We start from the raw sequence: 20194 nt of genomic DNA, 5'->3' as shown, positions 1-20194 counted from the left end.
TTTAATATCTTGGATGAAGTCTGCCAAGTATTCATCCAAGCGCTGTACACGATAATAGTACTTCTGAATAAGGGAGGACCTTGCCCTAGCCGGGATGAAGTTAGCTAGCAAGTGGGCGTGGAAGTCTTCAATAGATGATTGCTCGGCAATGGCTCTTACTATTTTGTCTGAGAGAATACCAATTGCATAGGGATAAATGATTTGCAAAATCTGACATGGAGAAAGAGAAAAAACAAGAGCATGGTCCTGGAACTCAACTAAAAACCTTAAAAAGGAAATAACTTCACTGGTCGTGTTAACAGAAAATTTCGAGATACCTCTGAGCAACATTGCCAATGGATTAGGCAAGCTGCTGAACCCAGGTGACATAGTAGGTAAAGGTTTAAGTGGCGAAGACGTTAATTCAGAACGTACATTATTCAACGAGGTTCGGCGTTCAGACTCGTTGTCCAATGGGGCAGAGGTAGTTTGAGCTGCAACGGTTTTCCTATTGACATCTCCCTTAGGAGGCTCTTCCTCGCTACCTACATTCACCGTGGTGGGTTGATCGATTTTGGGAGGAACTTCCCCAGTTAACAATTGGGTAACCTTACTAGATAATTCAGAAAGATTTTCAAGAACCATACTAGCTTCCTTCCTCTGAACGTCATTCAACTTTAGAGACAACAGATCGTTAACTCTATTTGAAAAATGAAATAGCCTGGCTTGCACACGCTTAATTTGATTAGGCGAAGGATCATTTTCTTCAAAAAACTAACTACAGATGCTAGCTCAGTAGTATTATCAGTGATCGTGGAAAGAGAGTCGTCAATTTCTTTCTCTCCCAAAGTGGGGATGGAAATGGGCAAATCAAGGGACTCTCTAAGCTTGTTTGTGTCTACCGCAACCGTGCCTCCAGATTGCACATTTCTGATAGTTAACTCATAGATCAACTCCTCCTTGCACAAATAGTTAAGATGGAGAACATCGCGAGGGCCGGGCATGATGACAGAACAATTTTGAAAAAGGAAAAAGTAAAAATTCCAGCAAGTGAGAAAATAGTTAGAGTTGTAATCAAAGCAATGTTTAGCCGTCAAAATGGGCTAAATTGAGACCCATTCAACCACGCTCTGCTACCACTTGTTACCGTGGTTTGGTGGATTAGCAGAGGTGAAAGAAGGTGCGGGGGTGAACAGGTCTCAGGCTACGAAATTAAAGTTAAAATTTAACAAGGTTATATTTTCTTTTCAAAATTCAGAAATAACAAGAATGGAAGGTACAGAGTAGCAAGGCAACAAAAGTACAATTACAGTATTTACAGGATTTGGGCTTCGAGCCCCGAACTCACAATTCTTGGGCAACTAGCCCAACTTTACCCCAAAACAAGATTTAACAGAGGGGCAGAAAACCCCATTCATGCCCAGGAGCACTTGCTCTAAATTACACAGAAAAGCCTCCTCGAGGCATACAACACTCAATTTTCAAGAAGGAGCCACTCGCTCTCAACTTTAAGCCTATCAAAGGCCACACCAAACTCCACCTTCAAGTTGTCCTCTAAGGACATAGACACGGGGGTAAAATACCCAACCTACTGAGGTCTATTAAGTGAGAAAAAGGTTAATTACATGACCTCCAAAATAACAATTTGAGAGGAGGCGATCTGCACTCCTAATACCTTTTGTTTAAAACCTAATCTGGCTCTAGGCCGCTAATGCAAGGGCTAATCCCATACTAAAGAGGTGACTTGAGCAGGAAACAATTTACATTACGTTAAGGAAGAATCGGTTATGAAAAATAAGTTCACCTCAAAACAATATGAGTGGGAGCTCGAGAGGGTTAAGCACTCTCTATCCCAATATGTAGCTTTAAAAGAGAATAGATGCTAAGAGTCTTTAAATTTTAGGGAAAGTTACATGGTGGAAACGCTTCGGACCCGCCCCGAGAGTTAAACTGCTGAGCTAGCAAGAAAAGAAGTTATTAAACGGCCATTACCTTGTTGTTGAGCTGCTGCCCGAAGAAAGAGGCGCTTCCCGCCCCCTGCTACGTACTTTACACTTTGAAAGTTGGTACTGAAGTGGCGCAGAGACCCGAAAATCAGCAGTTTATATACTCTCGTGGAAAGTTCGAGGCGTTTCGGAAATGAGAACACCCGCCCACAAAAACTTTATTGGCTAGGGTTAAGCAAGATATTCAAGTTGGAGAAGATACATCTGATTGGTCAGAAATTAATTAAAGAAATTCGGGATTGGCTAAATTCAAAACAAGGGGAAGGAAAGGGTTATACAGCCAACTTAAACAATACCAGAAAGAAATTTAACAAGGAACAAACTTTTGAAATAAAAATTTCTCCAAAAAAAAACAAAAAAAACCCCAGTTCTTTCACTTCGCACTAGGGTGCACCATTGTAGTTCTTCAGTAGTGTCCTCTAGAAGAGAAAGTTCACACTTCTTACTACAGGTAAAACAAAAATACATCGAAAACGACCCAGTTCAGAAACTCCAAAATTTCCAAGTAGTGACATCTTCTGAGAAACTTGAAAATTAACACAGTAGATAAAGTTCAGACTTCCTCCAGCAGAGGAGTTTCAACTGGCGCAAAGTTTGAATTAGCGGCGTGGAGGTGTACCGCCCGGTACACTTCACATCATAGCCTGCAGGATCATATCGCCCATATGTACTCTAACGCCCCTCTTTGATAATATGTCTCTCAGTCATGACCATCCATCAATACTTCACATCCTAGCCTGCAGGATCATATCGACCATATGTACTCTAACGCCCCTCTTTGATAATATGTCTCTCAGTCATGACCATCCATCAATACTTCACATCATAGACTGCAGGATCATATCGACCATATGTACTCTAACGCCCCTCTTTGATAATATGTCTCTCAGTCATGACCATCCATCAATACTTCACATCATAGCCTGCGGGATCACATAGACCATATGTACTCTAACGCCCCTCTTTGAGAATATGTCTCTCAGTCATGACCATCCATCAATACTTCACATCATAGCCTGCAAGATCATATCGGGCCTATGTACTCTAACGCCCTTCTTTGACAATATATACCTCAGTCATGACCATCCATCAATACTTCACATCATAGCCTGCAAGATCACATAGACCATATGTACTCTAACGCCCCTCTTTGATAATATGTCTCTCAGGCTCAGTCATGACCATCCAACAATACTTCACATCATAGCCTGCAGGATCATATCGACCATATGTACTCTAACGCCCTTCTTTGATAATATGTCTCTCAGTCATGACCATCCATCAATACTTCACATCATAGCCTGCAGGATCATATCGACCATATGTACTCTAACGCCCCTCTTTGATAATATGTCTCTAAGTCATGACCATCCATCAATACTTCACATCATAGCCTGCAGGATCATATCGACCATATGTACTCTAACGCCCCTCTTTGATAATATGTCTCTCAGTCATGACCATCCATCAATACTTCACATCATAGCCTGCAAGATCACATCGACCATATGTACTCTAACGCCCCTCTTTGATAATGTGTCCCTCAGTCATGACCATCCATCAATATTTCAGACCACAGCCTGCACGGTTGCCAGGTAACATCGCGTCACACATTTAGCATTGCTAATTTTGCGAAGACAATTTTGAGATGATCCCCAGCAATAACACACAGGCCTATTCATGTCGAAAGAAATGACAATATGACTCATAAAGCAAATTAAATGCAAAACGGTGATCGTCATCTCCCCAGTCCGGAGATCTGCAGTACAACGTGAACCGCCACGATAGTGTATTGTTCATATCCGCTAGAGGTCGCCGCTGCAGCTTCATGACTAGCGTAATATTTCACCCTTTAGCAAAGATCTCACAGTAATGTGAAACATTTCATTGTGTTTTATTATTTATGAATTATGTAAAATAATATATCTCGAGTGGTAGAATCACCAGCGTGGTTTCTACATTACCTTTGCTCCCAAGTTGTATAAAATTAACCTCGTTTTATTCGCGCTCGAGGCAACCTTCTTTTTATTCAGTACTCTGTACAAGTGTAATATGAACATTTCTTATTTCCCACAAGTACTGGTGTAAGGTGCGATCTTAATCAAACAAAGTAAGGCATCTTTCTCGCAATATTTCTTCATAATGCCATCAACAGAATTTGATATCAGCTCCTACCATTACTACAATAGAAACAGCGATGGCGGTTGAAAGTCTAGCGTGCTGGTTTCGTTTGCAAAAGACCGTCAGTTCGAAGCGGGCCATGGAAATGCATGACCTCATTCATTTTGGGGTGTGTGTGAGAACTCTGTTGAACAGAACACATGAAATGACAAAATATAGAGCTCATTGTTAACTCTGGAAGAACCACCTGTATCTCCCAGAAAGCCAGGCTACTTAGCGATACATCAAAACTGGCATATTTTTCAAAAATGTCTCAAATTATTTTCATAATTTAAACTATTCCGTCTTATTGACTTACATTTTCTTTGTGATTGTATAGGAACAGATAAATTAAGGGAAAAACTCTTAAATGTTAAGCAGCAAGAAATGTGCAGACAAAGAGATGAAAAAAAAAATACTGTATGGATTGCAAATCAGTGGAGAAATGACAGTGGCCTGAATAAGTTTCTGTGTGCAGTGAGAAAACAGTGTCTCAGAGAAATACGAGGTAGTATATGATGTAATTGCATGGAATGTAAATAGTGAAGTAGCCAGCATAAATAGGTCAGTAAAAGACTGGCACTCAGTATTTTAGAGGCTAGGACAACGTCAGCCTGTAGTAATATTTCCATTAGAGATGCTGACAGGGTAGGAGGTAGAAGTAGGTCTACAAGGTTGCGACATCTTGCCCTTTATTATCATTTGTCTTAACTTTACGTTAACTATTTTATTCTATCATGCTATTTTAATTTGTTAATTGCCATTGTTAGCTCATATGCTGTTGCCGAAATGCCATGGCCACTGGACCTCCGAGAAGGAGTTGTTCAAGGGCCATATGGATATAGAATTTAATTTATTTTACTTATTTTAATTATTTTAATTATTTAATTTTAATTCATAACCTGGTGTGAATAAGAACATGTATTGGGCGGACGCCTGTTTGTTCAGCAATAAATACTTGAATACTATTCCATCTTACATATAATTCTGAAAAGAATGAGCTATATTACGTATTTGTATAGAAATTGAAAACTTACCGCACTTTTACAATGAGTTAAAGCTGATATGTATAGAAAGTATTTACAAAACTTTGCGTCCATATTACGGGGGAACGTATAATCCCAAGCAAGTCCAAGTAAGTAAAGGAAATGGGAGATTTATCTGCTAAATATTTTGCAAAAAGTGACGAGGTGGTACAGGAAGATAAACGTCTCTAATCATACATGTTACTGCTTTTCAGGTGTATATAAAACTGTGATTAAACAATAGAAACTACCATAAAATGGGCATACTTTACATAACTTGTTTTTGTTCGTAAGAAGAAACACTGTTTCAGAGACGTTACAACGCAATGGTAATCAAAAAACACATGAAATCAGAGTAACCAAAATGGCGAAAATAGAAAGTTGTTCGAGGCATGTTTTGAATTTTCATCTACTGGACTATGCCAAAACTAATTAACTTCTGTTAGATTTCTGTTCAGCAGATGGGGTATATCTCTTTTCACTTTTGATGCAAGGTATACTTGTTTTACGGTATGGTCGTTAATAAAATATATTTTGTGAATTCTCTATCTCGGTGTTTATTTCCTTTAGTCTTTGTACTTCAGTTCCGTACAGAAACCGGTTCTGGTTGTATATTTCATCAGTACCAGAACGACTTCTCGTGATGTGTTTTACTTTATTAGAACAATTCCTAAAATATGTCATTAATGATTCATTTCACCACCAAACTACTAGCGAAGCGTTAAATCCGATCTGATTGACATTCTACAAGAACACTAATAGGATGAAGAGTTTCTGCTGAATTCATAAGACGTAATACCTTTCGAAAATCTACTTAGGAGGAGCAATTAAGTGTAAAGTGTAGCGAAAAAAAAAAAAATATCCCGACTGAACGATGGCAATTGTGCAGAGCAATCCCTTATCACACTGCGGTAAATGTTGTTCGTGCAGTCATTTGCCAAAATGAGAAGTGTAGGGATTTTGTTCCTCTAATGTGTGACTGGAGGAGTCAGATGTGAATTACAGTTACTATACCTCCAACAAAAATGTACGCCGATATCTTTAATTAAGTTACATCTACCGGGCCGCTCTGTATTCTCCCAAACAAACAAACAAACAAACAAACAAACAAACAAACAAACAAACAAACAAACAAACAAACAAACAAACAAACAAACAAACAAACAAACAAACAAACAAACAAGACAACCAAACAAACAACCAACCGACCGAACGAAGCACACAATCTGACTAAACGAACGAAAAGTAAGTATAAATCTTGCAAGGTTTTCATGAATGATTATCACTTTAATATTGACAGAATAAGAGAATGTGGTTACCTGGAAAATACGTGTTATTGAAGCAGAGCACTAGCAACCAACAATAAGAAAAACATGGAGCATATTTCATTGAAGTAGTCTAGCTGTTTCAACATCCTTCCACAAAGTGTTGGCGTCAGGAAGGCCATCCGTCCGTAAAACAGGACACCTATGCGACGGAGTTGGCACCCGCGATCCAATCAGGGTGTGAGAAGAGCGGTGGAAAAAGAAGTGTAGCTGTTTACATTGATGTTGCTTTGTAAAGTTTTAAGTCTCAATTTTCATTTCTTAAGTTGTGCAGTCATTTCAACATTCTGAGCTAAGTCTACGTTCCAGATGCTTGCTTTCGGTGTAATGAAGTTCTGTCTTGATTTCGTGCAGTAATAAATTCGAAAACTTAACAAGTGAATTAGCAGTAATTCGATAAGGCTGTAACTGGAGTAATGGGGAGGAGGACGTAGCACTTGTCGCAAATCAGTTTAGAGTACAGAGAATCAGTCCACAGTTGGTCGCATTTATATACGTATCTATACATATATATATATAATAAGAGTTTTGTCAGTACATTGCTCAGAATTCAAAAAGGATGGTATTTCTGTATCGATCGTGTCCATAGTAGCAAGGAAATGCACTTTTTAATTTTCCGTAATTTCTGTCTGTCTGTCTGTCTGTCTGTCTGTATGTATGTATGTATGTATGTATGTATGTATGTATGTATGTATGTATGTACACGCATCACGAGAAAACGGCTGAACACAATTTAATGAAAATCGGTACGGTATGTAAAGTTGGAAAATAAGTCGCTACAATGTAGGCTATAAATAATCTTATTCGCGCTGAAAGAAATTGTAGTTTAGGAGAAGATCTGAACTTGAATTCTCAAATGTTTATGTTATTAGTGGTCCTATCTTAATGAAAATCCGCATGCAAAGTCGAGAAATAAGTTGCTACAATCTAGGCTATGAATAATTTTATTCACGCTGAGTGGAATGGTAGTTTAGGGGAAGGCCTAAAATTTAATTCTCAAATATTTGTGTTATTAGTGGTCCTATCGACAAATACTACATTACTAAAGTTATATAGTATTAAATTTCGGATCATATATGTCTTAAACACTTTTACCGTACCGGCTATGATAACAGAGATATTCATGAATTTGGATTTTTGTTGCAAAGTCCATATCAGCTTAAGTCACGAGAAAATGGGTAGACAGAATTTAATTAAAATCGTTATTAAAGTCGCGGAATAAGGAACTACAGTCTACGCTATAAATAATTGCGTAAGACGCCCTAATATCACAGTCGAAAGAAAACTAAATGTGAAGGTCTAAAATACAGAAAGCTAATAATATTGAACAACAATAACCTTACAGTGCATTGACCATTGTTTGTTGTGATCGGCTTTGTGTCTTCTGTTGCCAGTCATGCCCGATAGATGGGATTATTGCTGTATACCGAATATTTTTAAAAAATTATTTTACGTCACACCGACACAGATAGGTATTATGGCGACGATGGGATAGGAAAAGGCTAGGAGTGGAGAGGAAGCGGCCCTGGCGTTAATTACGGTACATCCCCAGCATTTGCGTGGAGTGAAAATGGGAGGCCATGGGAAAACATCTTTAGGGCTGTCCACAATGGTTTCCGAACCCACTATCTCCCGAATGCAAACTCACATCTGCGCGCCCCTAACCGCACAGCTAACTCGCCCGGTCGAACCGAGCCTGCCTGAATATTAGCGGGAAGTAGCTAACTTTCTTCTTAAGCATGCCATTCCTCTGGTTCATACATTTTCTGATACTACTGGTACGTAACAAACTGGTTCATCATAGCATTCGAGCTATTCATTCCCTACCGGAACAGTGGCAGAGGAGTGTTCACGGCTGTCTGCGGCCTGGTCATACCAGCACTGCAACTTGGGACTGTTATATCGGCATCGTAGTACCGTTCGTTGAAAGTGAGAAAATGTGCGGTTTTTCATTTTAGCGAGTATTTTATATGATAACATTGCTTTTAATCCCTACATTCCTTCTGACGTTTTTGTAATGGCCTAAGTTAAGTAACTGTAGTTAGGAAAACCACAAAGACAGTCTTTCTTAGAATCTCGTAGTGATGCACGGGTACATCAGCTAGTGTATATATATATATATATATATATATAATAAGAGTTTTGTCTCTACATTGCTCAGAATTAAAAAAGAGATTGATATTTCTGTATCGGCCATGTCCACAGTAAGAAGGAATTACAATTTTTAATTTTTCGTCATGTCTGTCTGTAGGTATGTGCTTCACGAGAAAATGCCAGAAATGCGCCGCGGAATGAGAGTCCGCACTTTATTATTCTTTGGTATCATAGGCCGAAAATGCAAGACAGAACGGGCTACCTTCTTGTAGCTTCCTTCTGCAACAATACAAAGGCCGTGACGGCATGAGAATGTCTGAGTAATCGCCGAGCTGTTGATTACGGAAGTTTATATTGTCAACTGCAGACTTGCGGAGTCTGAGTCCGCAGGCGTGTATTGGTGAGTTGTTAATCTTACTCACTCTTTTGTAAAGTCGTCCATTCTTCCGTTATTATTTATTATAAAATTATATACTTTTATTACCTACAAGTGTAGTAGTGGGCTCATTTTGATATATATTCTACTTGTGATTATTTACAGTGGGATAAACACGATATTTAAAAATGAGCTATGAATAATTATTTTGCGTCCTCTTTTCACATGGTGCGATTTATCCCGAGAGTTATAGATCAAATCGAGCAGCCATTGGACGACGATGAAGTTGGTGCAAGTGATGATACTGATCGGGACGTCGTAAACGATAGTGATCATAATTCTGAGAGCAAACAGTCCACGTACGAAGAGGACGTGACTGAATGTGAACAGCATGGAATATATGTTGGAAAGGACGGGGCCGAGTGGAATCATCGCCCTGCAATAGAAGGGTCGGGCAACCTGAACATAACATTATAAAACGCTTGCCTGGAGTATTAGGAGTTGCCATGAATACTGAGACGCCAGTTGAAGCTCTGCAATTGTTCTTTACCGACGAAATGCTACAAGAAATCGTAACATGGACAAATGGCTATATATACTCTTGTGCCATACAAGTCAAGGAAAGACAACGTTGTGTTAGTTCTATCTACTTTTCATGAAGACCATTCTATTGATGACGATTCAGATGGATCAAAACCCTCAATAATTACCTTCTATAATGACACGAAGTATGAAATGCACTTACTCCATGGCAAGGACATCACGACGTCGTGACTTCTTCCGTGCGATATACGTCAATTAATAGAATGTAACGATTATAATTTTATTCAAGGAGTAAATTAATAACCAATTATTGTTAATTTACAATTAGTTTTGCTAAGTCCTGTGATTTGCAGTTGATAACTTCTAATTTATCCTAAAGGACTGAAATGTTCTTGTAAATGTAGATTATAAATACATTTATCAATATAAATACAATCAAAATAAAGTAATTACGATGCAAGGCAGATTGAAAAAAGAGAGAAATAAGGAATTATTGGAAAAAGAATTGATATGAAAGGAATGGAAGCTTACAAACAATCGCGGACTGTCAGTCCGCGCGCGTGTAGTGGTGTTACAACAGAGCGCGCGTTTAACGGAGGGTTAAAACGAAAATCGGTATGCTAAGTCAATGAATAAGGCACTACACTTTAAGCTATAACATTTGTTATTTACGCTGAGTGAAATGGTATTTTAAGGAAAGGACTAAAATTTAATTCAGAATTATCTATGTCATTAGTGGTCTATCGATAAATACTACATAACAAAAGTTATGTAGAATAGAATATTTTCGATCATTTATGTCGCATACAGTTTTTTCAGTTTGCTTTACTTCGCAACGATACAGATAGGTCTTTTGGCGACGATAGGATAGGAGAGGGCTGAGAGTGGGACGGGAGAGACCGCGAAAACCTTCAGCGCTGTCGACGGTGGGGTTAGAACCCACTATCTTCCGAATGCAAGCTGATAGCTCAGTGACCCAAACCGCGTACCCTCCTGCTCGGTGACTTTGTGCTAATAGTGTTAAATCATGCAGCACGTAAAAATCATTTTCCCAGAACCTGTTTAAGTTAAAATGTTAAAATTTATACTTGCATATGTTGGCTGATTTCAAAAGAAAGGAATTATTGTTTACAAGCAGAAAAGCCCATTGCCAACTTAATACAACGCGCTCTAGAAATGTATGGTTCCGCTCATTGTGTTGAAAGTAGAAATCAGTTAATAAATACGGAAGCGGTAATGAATTCATCCTTCCTGATGTTGATCTTCAAGCCAACCCTTTACTTAACAATAGACGGCAATTCCCAATTAAACTTGCATTTTTCATGACTGTTAACAAGGTGCATGGTCAGACATTAGAGAAAGTGATTTTTTTTAAAAGAACCTGTGTTCAGAGCCGCGAATTGTTGAATGTAATAAAATAAACCTAAAAATTGTTTAATACAAAAATAAAAATAAAAATGTGAATCAGCACCCTTGCCTTAGGAGGAAAGTCCAAATTCCTGGAGACGCTTCCGATGAGCTATGTAAAAATCAGAAAGACATCGTGCCTTGTCACATAATTGTCACATAATCCGCATGAACCTCTGCAGGCTTACCAACAGGATCTTCACTGTGGAAGGTAGAGGGAAGGCATCAAGGATCTTTTAGGTCAAGTCGGATCTGGCACAACTGGGGATCCCACGTGAGTCCATACATGACCGCCCAGAGTCTCGGCAAGCCATCCAGTAGGGAAATTTTCCAGCATCACTTGCAAGTAGGAAGAATACAGGGATCAGCAGAGTTATGCGGACGGAGGGAAGAAAGGTGGCTCACAGCAAGAAAATGGAGTACTGAAAGACTAGAAGATACGAGCCCCGTGGTCCTCAGGACAAAGAAGAAGAGAAAGGGTAGGTCAGTATCGGTAGGTGCAAGGTCATTTTGCGGAATGAAAACAATATGCCGGATACTGACTCTGTCGATACTTTGGCAATAATTAAATTTTGTTTCAAGTTTGTTATTATACGCCTTCTTCTATTTCGCAACTCTCTTTTTGAGGAGCATCTTCTTTCAATGCAGCTTATTGATCAAAAGAATATGTAAATGATGTTAGAAAACAACGAGTAAAGAGGAAAGGACTGTAGTTGGACAAGATGTGGCAACCAATGATGTCGTGTAAATATATTGTAGATTGCAGACTCGACCCATTTCTAAACACACAAAACTAATGATCAAAGAGGCTGTCTGTGATGACGCAATAAGAGAGACGGCGAATGGAACGCGAGTCATCAGGGCCTACGTTTAACAATGAACCGATGACTTTACCGCAGAGAGAATATTTTCTTGATTTATCTCTGAAACGTTTGGTTCTTGTACGACAAATCGATATTTTGCTTTATTTGCCTATGCCCAAGTGCCAAAGAGCCGATTACACCCCTTAATAACAGAACATCGGGACGAAACGCCTTTACTTTTTCTATTTAGCTTATATAGAACGCCTGCACCAAATTTCAGCCCTCTATCTCCAAGGGAAGTGTGAGAATGAGTGAGTGAGTCGTCGGGGGTACGTTAACCTCTTATCCCATAAGGATTTAAGATTATTCTGAATATCTAATTTCAATTTGATCTTCGATCTTGTGTGACAATTTAACTCACGACTACAATGACCAATCTGGTACAAGCACAGTCTAATATATACAGTCGCGAAGCTCTAATAAGAGGAAGGTTCATCCATTTGACGGCTGGAGCGACACTAGTAACTTGCTAGCAGACAACAGGGAACGAATTACCACTACAGTCTAAAATGGTCATAACTTCTGAACCATTCATGAAAATAATGTCCTGACAAGGTTATTGTAATCCTTATGAAATAGTGGAGGAGGTCAAACAATTTATTTCGATGAGGAGTTCGAGGATAATATCGAAATATTGATTTAATCTTAAGGAGTTATGTTTTTCCAACGCGGTCTATAACATAAAATCGCTTCTAGAGGCCAACCGGTTCGAAATAGGTATACGCAAGACTTTTTTTTGTAGAGGTTTCTATGCTCTACAATTCGTACGCTTACACTTGGGGTTTATCGTTGATGGTTCAGGCAGCGTAAGCCAAGAAAGCAAGTGACCGACCATGGTACAGCGCTGGCCTTCTTAGCCCCTGGCAGGTTCGACGTCGGTCGGTCCGTCACTTGCTTTCTTGGTTTACGGCGCATGAACCGTCAACGATAGACCCCAAGTGTAAGCGTACGAATGGTAGAGCATAAAAACCTCTACAATAAAGTCCGCGATGGTATATACCTATTTCCAACCGTTTGTCCTTTAAAAGCGATTTTATGTTATAGTACGCGGGAAGAAAATTAACTCCTTAAGATTAAATAAATATTTCGATATTATCCTCTAACTCCTCATCGAAATAAATTGTTTGACCTCCTCCACTATTTCATAAGTATTACAATAACCTTGTCAGGACATTATTTGCACTAATGGTTCAGAAGTTATGACCATTTTAGACTGTAGTGGTAATTCGTTCCCTGTTGTCTACTAGCAAGCTGCCTCTACCTCGCCGCTTGGAGCGCTGTAGTCGCCTCGGATGAAAAATATCATCAGAGCTTCGCGACTGTATATATTAGACTGTGGTACAAGTATATCAGGAACTTCAACCAATCAACAGCTGCCTATCTCCACAAATTAACTCACGACTCCAATGCCCAATCTGGTACAAGTATATCAGGAACTTCAACCAATCAACAGCTGTCTATCACCACAATGTTATCACTTTCATTTTATCACACCTACGTTCATTTGTTTTGATAAACATTCAGCAGAATTGAACATAACTTACTGTATACGAGCTCAGAGCGCACAATCAGGAGCATGGAACTGTGTTGTTCTCATGGGAGTCTGTCCCAGAGAGTTTACATGCAAAAATAAAATAGTATATTTCCGGGCAGAAATGAAATGGCGTATGGCTTTTAGTGCCGGGAGTGTCCGAGGACAAGTTCTGCTCGCCAGATGCAGGTCTTCTGATTTGACACCCGTAGGCGACCTACGCATCGTGATGAGGATGAAATGATGATGAAGACGACACATCCACCCAGCCCCCGTGTCAGCGAAATTAACCAATTATGGTTAAAATTCTCGATCCTGTCGGGAATCGAACCCGGGACCCCTGTGGCCAAAGGCCAGCACGCTAACCATTTAGCCATGGAGCCGGACTCCGTGCAGAAAGTAATACGTTATGAATATCTTTCTACTCGATTTGGTTTATTTTTATGCACAAATTAGGGGCTGCCTGGCTGATGCGGTAAGGGAGTGCTCGGTTCGCGCGGAAGAACGTGGGTTCGAATCCCCGTCAGGAAGTCATAAAATTTAAGAAATGGGATTTCCACTTCCGGAGGTGCATATGGCCCTGAGGTTTACTTAGCCTACACCAAAAATGAGTACCAGGTTAATTCCTGGGGGCAAAGGCGGCCGGGCGTAGAGCTGACCACTCTACCCCATCAAGTGCCGAGGTTACGGATAGTGGAGGCCTTTACCTTCCGCCCCTCCAAGGGCCTTCACGGAGAAGACTTTGCTTTCCTTTGCTTTCTGCCCAAATTTGTTTAATTTACTTTGTTCGGAAAAGAACGGATCCTGGTTTAGAGATAAGGTGACCGTGCAGCGTAGCAGTATCTTTAAAGCTACAGTATTGTATAAGTGGTTATTTAAAATGTACACTTTACACTTCTGTATTTGTGACCCGTTGCGTGCAAAGGAACCCAAAGCCGGTAGTGGAAATGTTACAGCAGAGCTGAACAGAAGTGCTTGTGGTGTAAAAATTGCACTTCTTGCGCTAACTGTGAGTCTTCTTAACAAACTAACTTGCACAGCAGTTCGAGCCTTAACCACTCGAAGTCATGAAAACTTTGTATAGGTAATTCATAGGAAAATTAGTGAAAGATGTAATTGTGCTCTTCTAAAAATACAGTTCTCTTCATAAGAACAGTCAATAATTAATATCTTCTCAAGTATTCCACCTAGAAACATGAACTCCTGTTTGAAAAGCTCAGTATCTTATGGAAATTTCAGACCAGAAAAATCTCAAAAATGGAAAATCCGAATTTAGTTCTCTTTTCGCGCAACAAGTCACATATGTACTTATGTTATTTCCTAGATATTCGGTAAATAGTAGAAATAAATACAGCTCAGGCCCCACATTCTTACTGGAGCTCTCGTTATACTGCAACAGATAAATATCTAATATTGGACCTGTCCCCAAAATATTATTTTAGCACGTATATAACAAACATATAAACAATATTAGGAAGTTTCAAACCCTCCCATTTAAAAATCCTCGGAAAATGTTCCTTCAGTATAACAGATATTAAATAATGTCAAATGACTATTAGGCATATGCATTGTTTAACACAGAATTAATTAAAGTGTAAAGTGTAAAGTGTACATATAACCCCTTATAAAATAGCTTTAAAGATACTACTGCATTGTTATCCAGGACCTGCATGGTCACCTTATCCCTAAACCAGGATCCGTTCTTTCCCGAACAAAGTAAACTAAACAAATTTGTGCATAAAAATAAACGAAATCAAGTAGAAAGATATTAACTAATGTTAAATGGCTATTAAACACATATGCATTGTTCAACAAAGAATTAATTAAATTATACTTACAGTTTAAATATTAAACTCATTGTATACACTATTTAGACTAAAAGGGGATTTTCGACAACAACATGTCTTACGACTCAGGGACATCCAAGAAACTGTGTTAAATAACGCAACACAATGTGTGACAGAAGTGTAACCATAGCAACTGTGCAAGCAATGATGTAAGGTATGGATGATGGTCAGACAATGTTACCTATCAACCGTGCAGGCTATGATGTAAGGTATGGATGATGGTCACACAATGTTACCTATCAATCGCGCAGGCTATGATGTAAGGTATGGATGATGGTCAGACAATGTTACCTATCAACCGCGCAGGCTATGATGTAAGGTATGGATGATGGTCAGACAATGTTACCTATCAACCGCGCAGGCTATGATGTAAGGTATGGATGATGGTCAGATAATGTTACCTATCAATCGCGCGGGCTATGATGTTAGGTATGGATGATGGTCAGACAATGTTACCCATCAACCGTGCAGTCTGTGATGTAAGGTATGGATGATGGTCAGATAATGTTACCTATCAACCGTGCAGTCTGTGATGTAAGGTATGGATGATGGTCAGACAATGTTACCTATCAACCGCGCAGGCTATGATGTAAATTATGGATGATGGTCAGACAATGTTACCTATCAACCGTGCAGTCTGTGATGTAAGGTATGGATGATGGTCAGATAATATTACCTATCAACCGTGCAGGCTATGAAGTAAGGTATGGGTGATGGTTAGATAATATTACCTATCAACCGTGCAGGCTATGATGTAAATTATGGATGATGGTTAGATAATATTACCTATCAACCGTGCAGGCTGTGATGTAAGGTATGGATGATGGTCAGATAATGTTACCTATCAATCGCGCGGGCTATGATGTTAGGTATGGATGATGGTCAGACAATGTTACCCATCAACCGTGCAGTCTGTGATGTAAGGTATGGATGATGGTCAGATAATGTTACCTATCAACCGTGCAGTCTGTGATGTAAGGTATGGATGATGGTCAGACAATGTTACCTATCAACCGCGCAGGCTATGATGTAAATTATGGATGATGGTCAGACAATGTTACCTATCAACCGTGCAGTCTGTGATGTAAGGTATGGATGATGGTCAGATAATATTACCTATCAACCGTGCAGGCTATGAAGTAAGGTATGGGTGATGGTTAGATAATATTACCTATCAACCGTGCAGGCTATGATGTAAATTATGGATGATGGTTAGATAATATTACCTATCAACCGTGCAGGCTGTGATGTAAGGTATGGATGACGGTTAGATAATATTACCTATCAACCGTGCAGGCTATGAAGTAAGGTATGGGTGATGGTTAGATAATGTTACCTATCAACCGTGCAGGCTATGATGTAAGGTTTGGATGGATGGTCAGATAATGTTACCTATCAACCGTGCTGGCTATGAAGTAAGGTATGGATGATGGTCAGATAATGTTGCCTATCAACCGTGCAGGCTATGAAGTAAGGTATGGATAATGGTCAGATAATGTTACCTATCAACCGTGCAGGTTATGAAGTAAGGTATGGGTGATGGTTAGATAATGTTACCTATCAACCGTGCAGGCTATGAAGTAAGGTATGGATGATGGTCAGATAATGTTACCTATCAACCGTGCAGGCTATGAAGTAAGGTATGGGTGATGGTTAGATAATGTTACCTATCAACCGTGCAGGCTATGAAGTAAGGTATGGGTGATGGTTAGATAATGTTACCTATCAACCGTGCAGGCTATGATGTAAGGTTTGGATGGATGGTCAGATAATGTTACCTATCAACCGTGCAGGCTATGATGTAAGGTATGGATGATGGTCAGATAATGTTACCTATCAACCGTGCAGGCTATGATGTAAGGTATGGACGAATGGCCAGACAATGTTTACCTAGCAACCGTGCAGGCTATATGTCTTGTGGCTGGATGTCATCTGAAATTAGCAGCTCTTGATGGCTGGCGAGGAGCGGCAGACATATTTATGATCATTATTTTGATTTTCGGAAAGGGAAAAGTGATTTATTTTTCTTCGTAAATTTTGTTATTCCGTTGTTCAATGTTTAAAGGACCGAAAAACCATGAATAACTGGATCGATGCGCCATTGTCATAAGCAGCCCTGTGTAACAAATTCGTTTGTCGAGGCCTGCTTTTCAAAGTATAAATACTTTTCCTGTTCCTCTCCTCCACTGACCATCAGATCCTGGGTACAACCTATCGATTGCTTGCCAGTCGCCGCTAACATATTTCTCAGTTCGTATTGAAATTTGATGAAGCTGAAAACAGCTCTGTCAAGACCACTCCATACCGCCATCTCCGATCCTTTGACTTGGAACATTGAAACTTGCAGGACTTGTAAGGCTCCTTTCAGCTTGACTTTCTTGTCTTTGAAGTCATACTTGTAACAAATGTTGCTATCGAAATGGATTGAGCTGCTTTGTATACGGAGTTTTACGAGATATTTATAAGACTTTTCTTTTTGCTGTTTGTTATGCGTCGCACCGATACAGACAGGTCTTACGACGACAGGGGGAAAGGTTTGGAAGGGAAGTGACCGTGGCTTTAATTTCTTTGGTGAGAAAATGGGAAATTACGGAAATCCATCATCAGGGCTGCCAACAGAGGAGTCCGAACCACCCTCTCCTGACCGCAAAATCGCAGCTACGTGGCCCAAACCGTTGGGCCATCTGCTCGGTTTGCCGAGGCCCCTAATTGGCACTTGCGGAAATCTATTACAAAATTTGCATACACCTAGTGGTGATGATGATTACTGTATTAAGAGGAACTACAACTGGACTGCAATCCTCCATTAACATTAATCAGACGTCCCGCACTTGGGAGAATATCGGCAAGAGGCAAGAGCCACGAAGGGCATGAACATGAAAGACTCCCTATGCCTCGCTAATCTTATACCGTCGGGGTCGGAGAAGAACGTGTGTTGACCAAGGGAGGTCGGATAGGAAACATGAAAGCGAGGAGCCTGACACATATAAATGGAAGCAATGCCAGACTCACTTAGGGCCACCGTGGTCGTCTACCCACCCTCCAACCTTCAGAGACCGTAGTGCCCCTTTCAGTCGCCTCTTACAAGGCTAGCTGAGTCTAGCGTCAATATGGTGTAGGCAGACTGTCATGTGAAGCATTCACAGAGAGACATATTAACAAAGAGGGGTGTTGGAGTACACATGGTCGATGTGATCTTGCAGGCTGTGATGTGAAATACTGATAGATGGCCATGACTAAGAGGCATCTCTGCTGTGGTTTGGGGCAGTAGAATAATCGTCGTAAGAGATGAATAAAGGGGCCCCCGGGGCTCTTAACTTGGGAGCGTGGGTTGGCGGCCACGGGTTCATGAGCTGAGTCCTGACATTGTTTCCACTTACTTGTGCCAGGCTCCTCTCATTCATCTATCCTATCCGCTACCTCCTTTGGTTAATTTTTGTTCTTTTTTTCATTTTCTCCCCCTTCGTGGCCCCTGTCTTTCATTGGCCGATATCTTCATTTTTCGAAGTGTCGGATGTCTTCCATTTTTCCTTCTGATTAGTGTTACATAGAGGATAGTTGTCTAGTTGTACTTCCTCTTAAAACAATAATCACCACCACCGCCACCGAAGGCTCTTTTATCAAAGAAGCCTTTTCTCATAATAATCCAGAAAACTGATTATTTCATTGGTGGATAGTTTTATTGATCCTAAGTGAATGCGCTGAATCCTACACTTGTCGCCTCAAAGTTCCCTGCACATATCTTTCGAAAAAGATTCGTTTGATGCAAATATCGTTATCAATCTGAGTTTCGTTTATTGAAAGATGATCATTTGATTTTCCTAAAGAAACATTCTACACTAATTTAATAATACTAAATTTTTTTGGTGTTTGCTTTACGTCGCGCCGACCCACACGGGTCTCATGGCGACGATGGGATAGGAGTGGACTAGAAATACAAACTGGCGTTATTAAGGTACAGCCTCACAATTTGCCTGGTGTCAAAATGGGAAAACACGGAATATCATCTTCAGGGGTGCCGACGCTGGGATTCAAACCCGCTATTTCCCGAATATAAGGTCACAGCTACGTGGTCTAAACCACTCGCATGGTGACTTATTATTATTATTATTATTATTATTATTATTATTATTATTATTATTATTATTATTATTATTATTATTAATCCGTTTGCACTCCAGAGTTGGTTTTTCCCTCGGACTCAGCAAGAGATTCCACCTGTACCGCAGTGTCTTGGAGCGTGACACTTTGGGTCGGAGATACAAATAGGGAGGAAGACCAATACCTCGCCCAGGCGGCGTCTCCTGCTATGCTGAACAGGGGACTTGTGGGGGAATGGAAAGATTGGAAGGGTGGGACAACGAAGAGGGGACAAGTGGGGAAACCACGGAAAACCAGTTCCAGGATGGCTGAGGTGGAAATGGACGCCCCTCTACTCAGTTGACCTCCCCAAGCTGAGTGGACCACGTTCCAGTCCTCTTACTACGTTTCAAATTTCGCGGCAGAGCCGGGAATCGAACCCGGGTCTCCGTATGTGGCAGCTAATAACACTAAGCACTACACTACAAGACATTATTATTATTATTATTATTATTATTATTATTATTATTATTATTATTATTATAGGGGAGGGAATATTTCGGGTTGCTTTACTCCAAGTATCGATGTTTTGATCTTCCGCTCGGAAGACGTAAATTTATCAGCCCCGCTTTGGAGGATCGTGTTGTATGTGTATAATAGTGTGTGCTCCATTAGACAGATTAACTTTACTCTCTGCGTCTCGTCTTCCCTTGTAGTTCTTCTGCCTTTATACTCTCCCCTCGCAGCAGTGCGTTCACAGATGCTTTAGATAAAGAAGCACTGAACAATACAATTGATGTATGTTAACATACTGTAAGTGCGAGCGAGGCGGAACAGATAAGGGTGGAATGAACAAAAAGTCTACAATTTTTCACGTAGCGTAAAAATACACTAAAACATCTCCGAGTTACAAAAAACATCTGTTGGTTGTATACATTTCAGCATTGAAATGAAAGTA

The sequence above is a fragment of the Anabrus simplex genome, chromosome 6 (assembly GCF_040414725.1).
Source record: "Anabrus simplex isolate iqAnaSimp1 chromosome 6, ASM4041472v1, whole genome shotgun sequence".
NCBI classification, from domain to species: domain Eukaryota; kingdom Metazoa; phylum Arthropoda; class Insecta; order Orthoptera; family Tettigoniidae; genus Anabrus; species Anabrus simplex.
The sequence above is the reverse complement of the archived record's forward strand: the minus strand, read 5'-3'. Positions refer to the sequence as shown.